Genomic DNA, 9,739 nt, shown 5'->3' with positions numbered 1-9,739 from the left:
TATTATTGTTTGACCAAGTGCTTCATACGAATCAAGTAGCATCATTTTTTATTACATAATATAACTCCATCAATATATTTGACAAGCCGTTGGAGGGCATAATGAGATGACAACAATCCATTATGCCCTTGAGCGTCATAGACTGCTTTATATATCTCATATGACAGATATCATTGGCATATAATAGGCAAATGAAAAATAAAAAAAACACAACGCTAAGAAATTTTGCGTATTTAATTCTGAATTTCTCCCTTGACATTCAATTAGCCCGTTTACCGTTCCCTAACTGGAGAAGGAGCAATTTCAGATTGATTATTGCAAGTCCCTGGATTAATATCGATGAAATGTTTCGCTTGGTATAATTAGATACAAGCGGAACAATTTCACTAATTGGAATTATATTTCTTTGAAAATAATTCCTGATCATAATTTCAATTTTGGACATGTCTGAAAGTACAACGCATGGGGCGCGCTGTGTATAAAAATTTGAAAGTGTTCGATTCACTTTTTCTGTCTAAATGAATCGATATGTTTTTGAAATGTCACAAAAGTAAAAGGGACAAAGTTGTTCACAAAATCTGGGACGGTTCAGATATTTAGCATCAACCCTGAAAAACAACGAAGGAACTTTTATGATAACACTTCTACACCTATTGCGGTACTAACAAGTCATTAGGCATTTTTAACGCTTCGATTTGAATGAGACGATGTATCGCCTGATACGGTAATATCCAGGAAAAAGTAACAAAAAGCATGGCCGATTGAATTAGTTTGTATAAACTCCATTTTCATCTTAGTTATGGATGCATCGTCTACATCGTATATTCTACATCCCCGGCAATAAAAATGTAAATGCGATGTAAAGGTGTGGGCACTTTTATTATCTAAAGCTGGATTTTGGTAGAATTCAGGTTCAAATACTAACATTTTGCTTGCCCAACTTCTTCTCGTAAAATTTATTATGAAAATAGAAACAAAAACAGACAATTTACGATTTTAAAAGTAAAAGCTTTTTTTATTTTTTCTCTCGCAATTTTTCGCACGGAAAATATTTAAATCGGTAATGCCACGTTTGCCTTTTATGTATTCGGTGAAAGTTTCAGAATGGGTTACCAATTTTCATACATCTGGGAAATTATTTTTAAACTTTAATAACTTAAGTTTGAAAATAAATGAATGCACAAAAAAATTCCTGCTCGATGAAAACGAGGACGCGAGGAGATTTTAATATAATAGGTTTTTTCATTATTCCCACGGCGAAAATGAAGGTAGAAAATTATGTTTATTACGAAATTGCAGTTTAATCCACTTTGTGGATTAAAATGTTACAAAGAGAGGTAAAAAACACCAAGCTGTTTATCTACCTCAATTGATTGAATGTGGGTGAGGTAATCATGTTAATGCACGTCAAGTTATTTTCCGCACGTTCCAATCCGCAACAAAAGGAATGAGTAGGCGGTATTACACAAAAATGACTATTTCATAGTGACAAAAGATAAGTTTTGGTACGGCGCTCCATCATTTAAAGACCCAAAATCGCAGGAGTTATGCGGAAAAGTCATAGGGGATGCAAAACCCAGAAAATACAGTGTGAGCAACAATGATTGAAGCGTGCGTCATCACCGCTTGTTCCTATTAATATCAAAACTACCTTCTTTGTATGGAGTTGTATACGAAAGTGACGTTCTGCGCTGTCACAGTGACGTGCGTCTATTCGTATTTCGTATCTTGTATCAAATCAGCATATGCTATGAGCGGCACATTGCCAATTTAGCTGAAGCGGCACGCTTCAATCTTTGTTGCTCACTCTGTACTTAGTATTTATGTTATTGGGCAAAAAAATGTCCTAACAAAATATCAAGAGCTGTTTAAAATATGTTTGACGAAATTTTGAAGTAAAGTACTGTAGCGAACATTCCATAAATCTCGATGGTAATTGAGGCCCCATGAAAGATTAGTCACGCAATCTTTCCGCGAAAAATATCGTGTTTATTGTAGAACATTACGAATCATTCTAGAACAATTATGGTTTACTATATAAGCAAATTCTAGCGTATTGTCAGTTCGATGCGCTTGAAGATAATGAAGAAATTTCATTCTGCAATTTTATAATCTTTCCTATTCACTACTTCTTTCTAGGAAACTTCTAGTGGATACAATTTTTGTACAGGTCTTACTAAGCTCCTGTGCCTGTCGTTAGCTTAGCGTTACGTTACCATCTTTCTTGGTTTTAGTCTCTATTGGATTAGTGTTTCGTGACACACTAAGATTCCAGAGGTATCTGTGCCACCAAAAAGTAAGTGTTGGGTCTTGTCGTGTTTGTAGGGCTTGAGTGGCTTAGTGATCAAAGGGTCTCGTCACGCCAGGCTTGACCCAGCGTACCACAGCCCCAAGTGAGAATGCAGACTAAATACTCTCGTATTTAACCCATGCGAGGAGACCCGTAATAGCAGATGGACGGATCCTGGTAGTGGAGTTACTTGAAGTGACGACAACACACTACTTTGACCCCGACTTTGACCGGAATATCGGGAGGTCATGGCTCGTCCACCATGATCAATGGGCTGTGTCGTCGGGTCAGATCGGCGGGTGGGTCAGCATCTGTAGGGTAGTGGCAGCAGACTGAGTTGATGGAGGTAGGTCGTTCTGGAATGACCTACTCCAAAGCGAAATCAGGCCGGTTTTTTTGCTACCCTTTAGAAGCGACATTCCCCTAGTAGCCCTGGAATTTGGATAGACGTCCCCTTGTTGGGCTCCGTGCTAGGCGGGGAGCTAGAGGGGCGAATGGAGACAGATCAAAAGAATAAACCAGAGGGGATCGACTCAGGATACCCCTTAACCTATGTTACAGGTCACCGCGCCTCAACAACAAACCAAATCACGCAAGCGCATCTCCAGCGCGGAGCAGAAGAGGAGAAAGAAGGCGATTCTTTCCCAAATGGAGCCGTGAAGGATCAACCTCAAGGGATGCTGAGTTTTCGGCATTGAGGAAAAGGACCAAACTTACCTAAACGCCAGGGGGAAGGTTCAGTTATGGGTTTTCCTCTCTAAAGTTGAGGGTTAGTGACCCTGCCAAACCTGAAGTGGGGAACTACCACAACAACACAAGCATCACCCGCCAGGCTGCCTGTGGTCAGTGTTTGCTCGAGCGTTAACAACTCGCCCAGGCCGATCTCGAACTGGGATGAGTTCGCTAATATTGAGGCGCTGCTGGAGTTTGATTCTAGCAACGCTGGATAAACCTAGGGATAAACTATAGACGTGTATCTCTACATACATGATAAGTATGAAAGAGAATTTTATACAAATTGACCTGCAACAGTTTAGAGCGATTTCTGTTGTTTTAGGCAGACGCCTCACTGAAAAATAGGACATTGCCCTTATTCAAGAACCCTCTGGGTTGTTAAATCAAGGGTTTCTGGCCTTGGGACACAAAAGGAACCGTTTTCTTTGATACACTGCAAGAAAAACCTAGAACATAAAGCTCTTCTGCTGTCACACCTGGGTGGCCCTGATATCACGACTATACAGTTAAGCTGTAGCATACAGGGTAAAGCTCAACTCAAGTAGCTGCAGTATATCTCGCGGGAGATTCTGTTAGCCTACCTCCCAGTAATGAGATGGTAGAACTGATAATAAATCATTACTTGAATATATGAGAAATATTAATCTAGAGATTCTCAACCAGGGCAGTGAACCCATGTTTGTAACTACCCGAAGCCAGACTGTGATTGATTTCAGTCAAGTCATGGAGTATCTCTGACCACATAACTGGCAAGTCACTTTAGAAGCGACTATTTCAGAGGTCCCACAAGCCAGCAGAGCCATTTTAGAAAAATGAAGGACGAAATACATCAGAATTATAGGCTGATTATAGGCCCTTTTTGGACACTTTAACAAATTTTCAGGCGGCATCCTTTAAAGAAAAAAACTATGGCTCTGCTGGCTAAAGACGAAGCTAGCTGACCACTTGTGAGATTTGCTTCGAAGGCGAAAAATTCAGATCACAAAATTATAGGCTATTTATAGGCTTTTTTTAGACACTACAACAAATTTTCAGGCGGCATCCTTTAAACAAAAAAAACTATCATCCCGATCAGTTTGATTTTGCCCCTCTCGGAGATGTAGTGGATAAATAAAAATTATTTATTTATTGGCTATTTATTGTCCCTCTCTTGTTCTGGGCCCTCAACGGGCTTTCGCCCAATTAAGATATTTATTTAAACTCTAACTTATATTTCAAAAATCCGATACAACTGAATACCAAACGATCCTCGAGATCTTCACACATACATCATTTTTACAATACACCCTAAGGGTCTGTCCCACCTGATCAGCATGGCTTGTAATACAAATTTTTTGAAATGGAATTAGTTTTACTTTTATTTGAGGTGCCTGAATACAACATTTCATTTAAATACCTTAACAAATAAAAGAAAACCGACTGCGCATGCGCAAATAGCTATTTGTGTATTAAGAGCGCAAAATGATATATCGTCGATTGAAAGAGACAGTTGACGCGCGACGAAGGAGCGCGGCAATCTCTTGAAATCGACAATCAATTTGCGCTCGAATTACACACAAGGTTTTTTCTACAATCGAGCAGTTCACATATTTCCAAAAATTTAAATTTTTCACTCAAATCATTTTAATCTTATGCCCAAATGAAAGATGTCATTTACTCGTTGTCATTGGATACTCTGAGCAATGCATATTTGATTTATAGTTAATAATTGGGAGAGCGAGCGTTTTTTTCTATTTTGTCGCTTATAAGCGACAAAGTGACATTCCTCGAAAAAGATGACGTTTGCGTTGTCAAATACGAGCGCAAATGCCTACTTTGGATATCGATTGTAGAAAAACAAATTTTTTGATTTGGCATTAGTTTCACTTTTATTCGAGGTGCCTAGATACAGAATTTCATTTAAATATATTAACAAATAAAAAATTAGGATTGCGCAAATACAAAAGTTGTTATGCGCATGCGCAGTATTTGTTTGCATCTGCATAGTTGCCTGAAGTTTAAAGAATATTTACTAACACAGAAAACCGGACATTCATATGTACTTTGTAACAAGAGTTAGAAACCCTTTTTGGAGGTTTGCGCAGTTTTTGGTCTGTAACTTTTTGGCCCGTTGGTCTACGTAGCCGAAAAACAATTGCGAACTTTGTTATATCCTGAAGAACATGTGTATATCAAATTTTAAAGCGATCGGACATTTCTACACAAAGTTATCGTACACACTGACAGACAGACGGACAGACAGACGCACAGACAGGCAAGCAATACAAAATTATAAACGATCTCGAGGTTCGTTAATAATATAATGAGACGAATAATTTTAATTTTTTTTTGTACTTCTTTCCAATTCCGGAATACCGTTTTAACTTTTCTTCTCCTATAATATAAGAGAAGATGCATAGACAACTAAGACACTTTTAACATTACTTTTTTTAAAACCTGAAACACAACAACTTGCTATACAGTGTGTAAAGCGATGGGGTATACAAGAGGGAATTTTTCGTTAAATATTGATTTATGAAAAAAATTTATTCTTCATGATATTTTTTGCTTGCTTTGAAAGTACCAATAATAATAATTTGATTTGTTAGTAAAAGAAAATTCAAATTTCAAATACCTACTTGACAGATGTCTCCAAACAGGTGGAACAATCCGAAGCCACCGTAATATGGTGGCTTCGAACAATCCCTAACATTAAAATTACTAGAATCTGGTAACTTCCGCAATTTTTGGGCAAAAAACATGCGTTCTCTCTCTAACACACGGGCCCAATGGATTGCGGTACTTTCTATATTTAGTGACTTATAATGGATCTACAGTGACCGTATACCTACTGTATAGAGGCAGTTTGGTCATACTTTGGTGTTGTTCTTTTATTGGTAGGTGGGATATCCGCCATATTTTAACCAAATAAATCGGGTTGGCGGAAATTAACTTGGAATCCAAGATGATCAAGTCACAAACAGTTGTGGCAATAATATTGTAACCATAGAAAAATGCCAAAATCTACCAATTGGGAAAAACATGGCGGATATAGAGCATATGACCACACTGTCTTTATACAGTCACTGTTAATGGATCGATATTAATTACAAGGCAAAAATTTTGGGCATGCGCATAACGTATCGCACATGTGATCAGCTAGCTTCGTCTTTAGCAGGGTCTTTAGCCAGCAGAGCCATAGTTTTTTTCTTTAAAGGATGCCGCCTGAAAATTTGTTCAAGTGTCCAAAAAGGGCCTATAATCAGCCCATAATTCTGATGTATTTCGTCGTTCATTTTTCTAAAATGGCTCTGCTGGCTTGTGGGACCTCTATTCAGATCGTAGAATAATTTGGAGAAAGACTTTCGGGGACGCTTTTCGGGTCCTGTCGACTTACATTGTGGAGTCATTTGAACAGGCATGTCCTCTGAGGATATTAAGCGGCGTTAGAGAGCGGCATGGAAGAGTTTTTGCAGCTCTTAAGAACCAACTTCCTCCACATCCCGCCTAAATAAAATTCTAACAAATCGTTCATATTATAAACCAACTAGCCTCATACGAGAGGATGGTTCCTACACGGACAACCTCTCACAGTCCTTAAAGCGATTATTCATAATAAGCCTATCAATCATATATTTCATAGTGTTTAATTTTGAATGACTATTGAGCACTAGTTTCAATTTCCAGATCTATATCTTCAGCTGAACATTCAGCATCAAGCATTTTCTTATTAGACTAATTCATCATTCTTTCTAGTAAGGGAATTGAAAATAGCTTGAATGAAGCTTAAATCAGGATTTCAGCTCTGGGTTGACTTGAGAGCATTATCGTAAAACTGCCACGGTCGCCAACAATGAAGGAAACTACTAACCGTTTTTGAATGGAAAAGGAAAAGTTCTATTAGAGTAGGTATCAAAATTTCAATGAAACTAAAAAATAAAAATTGACGACTAATATGTAACTCTAATTTGTAGTATCGAAGCTGGGGTTAAGAAGTTCACAGCCGTTTCTCCACGGAGACAGTTTACTCACAACTCGTATTTAATACAATTTTCCGCTTTCGAGCTCTCAGTAAGAATTATTTCTAAGAGAAATGCGTGGATTCTTACTAGTAAATGAAAAATTTGTCCATAAATCGTCACTCCATATAAGAGTATCAGCACTACGCGCGAAACCGTTATATTCTCGGTGTCTCATGCGTCCAAAATTAATTGCTTATTCCGATCGGTAGCGTGCTAATTGTAAATGTAAAGCATTGCAATGTTTGTATACTGAAATCTACAAAACTCTTACGTATAGAGATTAAACGTTAGTGATTCATATTCCATTTCCATAATAAATTTTCACTCCCTTAGCGAACGGAACATAAATTAAAAATCTATTGGGAGTTATTTGCAAATGCTGCTGATTTATGAATTCGTACTGTCAAAGTATAATTTTCTCTTGAAAGCGTTTTATATCTGTTATTGTGCATTCATATCGTTATGGGGTAACGTCAACCTTTATCATTGTGAAAATAGTTCCGTATAAAAAATGGTTGCTCCACAAAAATAGTGCAGTCTGACTAATTGCGAGAATACATTCCAAATTAATTAAAATCAGAATTATAGCAATTTCTTTATTTAGAATTTTAATTATTCACCCTAGAAATGGTAGCACAAAGAATATTACTTCAATTTAGCTCATGTAAATGAAGCCGCTATAAGGTCCAATTGCCAGTGCCGCTCTTATGTCAATATCTTGGAGACGAAATTAGATTTTTTATCGGAATGCAGAATTTTTATTTTGGCATCAATTCGAATTATATAATATTCATAGAGAGTAAATTGGATTGATGCCATGGGGATGCACTGCACACGGGTGCCACGATCGAAACACATCCTCATTATATTACGGAGTGTACATTAATCAAGACAATGTGTTTGAGTAAATGTATTCTGGGAGTCGAGAGAAGCATCAATACCGCGATTACAATAAAGCCTACCACATTATCCTACTTGATATATGATCGGGATTTCAAAGATAATCTGATTCGAAAACGACTCGATTGGTTTTAACACTAGTTTACATTTCGACGGAAAGCCGTAACTTTTTCAGATACTGTGCGTTCTTATCTACTCTAGATTTTGATCTTTTCACGCATGATACACTACGTTTTAAATAGGGGGTATAAAAAATCGCTTACCGCTTCTGTATGGATGGGGTGTACGGCAAACAGCAAGCCAGCGAGGGTGGCGAATGGCGGTTTTAATCCCGCCACACATAGACACACTCGAGTGAACAGGACGCAGGCTGCCGCGTGGAGACCAATATTGGTAACATGGAACCACACAGGTTGCAGACCGAAACACAAGTAGTTGGCCCTGAAACAATAAAAATAGCAGTGTAACAAATACATAGTTCAACGTAATAGTGCATATAGTAGTAAAAATACATATATTACACCTGCTAATTTTTCCAGTCTTGTGTACTGTTTACTGTCCGTATTTTCAGACTTTTTTAGGAAATTGTTCTCCTCATTCTCTACATTAAAGTAGCTTACCGGAGCCACATCTTTTTTATTTTTTTATATCGTGATTTCTTATTATTTTATATCTCGTAATTTCGGCTTATATAACGTGATTCCGCCTTATATCTCATAATTTCTGCTTATATCTCCTAATCGCAGGCAAATCTTATTTTATTTTCTGTAATGACGAACGATTTCGTGCTTAATATTTATCGATCTCCATTACAGAATATAAAATAAGGTTTGCCTGTTTTCTTTATCCTCACCCGAAAATTACCCGGCAAAAATGGATAACTTCATACAAAAAATAAAACTACGCTTCTTATAACTCTTCATTTAGGCTTAGATCTAATCATTTTGACAAAATTGAGCAATGGCACTTTATTTACTTGATGCAAACGAGGGGTTTTTGTAACGTTGAATTAAGATTTCACGTCAGATTCCTGAGGGATTGACTTGAAATAAATCTCTAACAGCTGGTTAGTAAATATGCCACTATTTTTAATAACCCTTCGAATTTTTACATTCTGTACCTTTGGAGTGGAAGATATCAATTAATCCAGTCGTTAGGTACTTTTCACTTGGATTTTAACACATGATAAAAATGATTGCGTCTTTAAATATACTGCTCGAAAGAATGACGCCTTTTCGCACTTTAACCAGAGTATTATCGAAATTAAAACGGCTCTAGTAAACGAATTATAGCTACCTGCGGTACGTGCATTAAAGAAGAACTTACCATTAATGATTTCAATTCCACGGATACAAGTGTGTGGACTTGCGATGCGAACCATCACCAGTGTAATAATTAAATTATCTCCAACTCCCGGGTTATCTGTTGTTGCTAACGTAACTCGTCCAAAATTTAGGAGAAAACGTGCATCCGAAGGAGAACGGGACAAATCTTAAAACTACTAAATTTTCAATCTCTGGCTCTACCTCCGTTTTTAATGTTCAGAACTTGTCTTTTATTAATTTTCTGGATTTTACAGGCTAAGAGCAGTTAGAAAGTTCATGTATACAAAAGTGTAAAACTAACGGGTTTTATACAAATTAATAAACACAAAGTATGATCGTTTCGTTTCAATATGTATTTCAAAATTTGTTTTTCTCTTTACAAATTTTTTAGGTGCGTTGTTTTTCGTTTTAGTGTTATCGCTTTTGCAAATTGTTCAATTTTGATAAGGTGCTAGAAGTAAGGACCATCTGGTCGAATTTACGTTTTT

The sequence above is a fragment of the Photinus pyralis genome, unplaced genomic scaffold, assembly GCF_008802855.1.
Source record: "Photinus pyralis isolate 1611_PpyrPB1 unplaced genomic scaffold, Ppyr1.3 Ppyr1.4_LG8, whole genome shotgun sequence".
Lineage (NCBI taxonomy): Eukaryota > Metazoa > Arthropoda > Insecta > Coleoptera > Lampyridae > Photinus > Photinus pyralis.
This window is presented reverse-complemented; position numbering follows the sequence as displayed.